The sequence below is a fragment of the Myotis davidii genome, unplaced genomic scaffold (assembly GCF_000327345.1).
Source record: "Myotis davidii unplaced genomic scaffold, ASM32734v1 scaffold992, whole genome shotgun sequence".
NCBI lineage: Eukaryota > Metazoa > Chordata > Mammalia > Chiroptera > Vespertilionidae > Myotis > Myotis davidii.
In genome coordinates, this window is record NW_006283543.1 from 486,536 (window position 1) to 489,462 (window position 2,927).

Consider the following 2,927-nt stretch of genomic DNA (forward strand, 5'->3'; position numbering starts at 1 on the left):
TGTATGCTTAATTTCTAGTTGGTCCTTTTTCATATCGTCGGGGGTCTCACTAGATTTATTGAGGGCCTCACTAAATTATTGGCGTTTCTGGAAAATTCTTGAAAAACATTATAACCGTGGTTTTGAACTCTATATCCAGAAGTTTGCTTTCCTCCATTTCTGTCATTTGTAACCTGTCATTGTCTCCGCATTTTGGCTGCTTCCCTGTGTTGATAGAGTGGCTTTCTGTGCTAGGTGTCCTATAAGGCCCAGTGGCTCAGCCTCCCCAATTACCTGAGGTGGACACTCTTGGTGCACCCCTTTGTGAGCTGTGTGCACAGTCTTGTTGTAGTTGAGCCTTGATTGTTGTAGTATCACTGGGAGGAATTGACCTCCAGGCCAATTGGCTGTGAGAATCAGCTGTGTCTACAGTGGGAGAACTTGTGCTGGAGACACCTTTATGGGACAAGACTTGTTTCAGTGGGGCTTTGGTGCTCACTGAGTCTGCCCCTTGAGTGTGTCCCTTATGGATCTGAGGAGTTGTAATCTGGACGGTCCCACTCTGACCACTGGGTACACTGGCTCTTGGATCTCTAAGGAGGTGCTAATTTAGCCTCTGCCTGAGGCTACCCAGCAGGAGCTATGGAGAGATCTGCAGATTCCTCTTCTTTGTTTGGGGTTTGGAGGTGCCCAGATGAGGCCCAGCTGTGAAGCAATGCAAGCTGCTGTGGGGCCTTGGGCCTTCTTTTGGAAGTTCTGGGTCTCTCTGACCCAGCTGCAGTTTGTTAGGTAATTTTAGATTGTAAAGGGCCAGGCCATTCATATGCAAAAGCCTCTGCACACAGCTTGGGTCGGGCGGGGTCTCTGGGAATCAACAGGGTGGAGCAAACAGCTATGGCTGATCCTCAGCTCTGCCCTAAGAGGCCCCAGGTCTCAGTGTCCCAAGGTAATCGCTGCAAGCACCTCTGAGAGAAAGCCACCCTTGAGTTCTGCCCGATGCCAGACAGTACAGTTTCTCCCCGTATGAGTCTGGGTCCCCAGAGACTCACCCGGAACTGGAATTCCGAGCAATCGGGAGCTTGTGACTCCCTCCTGATTGAAAAAGACACTGGCATTCTCTGTTGCCAGCCCTTTCCGCCCACAAGCCTTCGTACCTCTGCACTTTACTTCCACACCTCCTGAGTCTCAGTGTGCTTTTCTTTTTCCTTCTAGTTGTAGAATTTCCATTCAGCCAGCCTTCCTATGGTTCTGGATGATGTCCGTTTTGTCTTTTAGTTGTATTTTTGAAGTCCTGCACATCTCCCACTGGGGATGTGCCCGCAACCCAGGTACATGCCCTTGACCGGAATCGAACCTGGGACCTTTCAGTCCGCAGGCCGACGCTCTATCCACTGAGCCAAACTGGCTTCGGCTAGTTGTATTTTTGAAGTGGTTGTGTGAGGCAGCAATTTCCGGTGTTTACCTATGCCGACATCTTGGTTTCTCCTTATGATGTCTTTTGATTAACTTTTGGGGAGGGTCTGGTTTGAGAAATTTTTCCTTTTCTTAGTCTTTAAGATAATCTGTATTTTCTTTTGAGAACTGAAATGGGATGGAGTTGCTATGGCCTGGTGTCTTATTCTCCCTATTCTCTCACTAACCTGCCACTTCTCTCTCAGCAATGCCTCCTGGTTCATCGGTTGATGCTCAACCACTGAGCCACGCTGGCCAGGCCAAAAGATTTTTAAAAACCAGTGAGAGGTTCAAGACTGTCCCATGCCAAAACCGGTTTGGCTCAGTAGATAGAGTGTCGGCCTGTGGACTGAAAGGGCCAGGGTTCGATTCCGGTCAAGGGCATGTACCTGGGTTGCGGACACATCCCCAGTGGGAGATGTGCGGGAGGCAGCCGATCGATGTTTCTCTCTCATCGATGTTTCCAACTCTCTATCTCTCTCCCTTCCTTTCTGTAAAAAATCAATAAAATATATTAAAAAAAAAAAAAAGACTGTCCCATTGTCACCCTCCTTTTCTAGCACTTCAAAATGGCAGAGAAAGGGATCCCTGCTTTGCAACCAGAGGGTTGAGACAAATGAGGTGCATGGCGTGGGATGGAGGAGGGCAATTACAAACCTACCCAATCCTTTACCTCTGCTCATTTCTTTTGGTTTTGCCAAAACTAGGTTGGGACTATAAAATGTACATTATGGTAGCCCGGCTGGTATGGGTTGAACGGCAACCCATGCACCAAGAGGTTGCAGGTTCGATTTCTGGTCAGGGCACATTCCCCAATTGCTGGCTTGATCCCCAGCAGGGGGCATGCAGGAGGCAGCCCATCAATGTATTTTTCTCTTCCTCAATCTCTAAAAATTATTAACATATTTTTTAAAGGAACATGGAAAAGAGCTCTATTAAAAAATGTGCATCATGGCAGAGAAAAGGACTGAGCACTCAGTCTAGACCTGAGTTCCAGAGGGTATTCCAGGTATTCACACTCGGAATGTCTCCCTGCTCCAGATCAACCTAGAAAAGTGGGTTTCCTAAAAGACACAGGCTGTGCCCTCATGCTGAGAGTGGAGCACAAATCCATTAGCTTGGGATACTCTCTGGTACCAGCTACACTTCTTCCCACTTCCCCTCCACCCACCCACCAACCCCAGGACTGGCCAGGACCACAGTACCCGGTCTTGTGATGCCACCACATTTCCATACGTACATAAAGATACATATATATCAGTTCCTCTGCTGAGACTTCTTCCTCATGTCTTCAGTTGGCAAATCTTATTTTTCCAGCTTAAATGTCACCACCTCTGAGACTCCCTAGTGAGCTGCCCCAGCATCTATCGGCCCTTCAATCGTCTACTGTCTCAGTCATGCTGTACTTAAAAGAACTGGTTTTTGTCTAGATAAGTGTGTATACCTCCCAGATAAGATTGTGACCTCCACATGCATGGGGACCACTTATTCAGCAG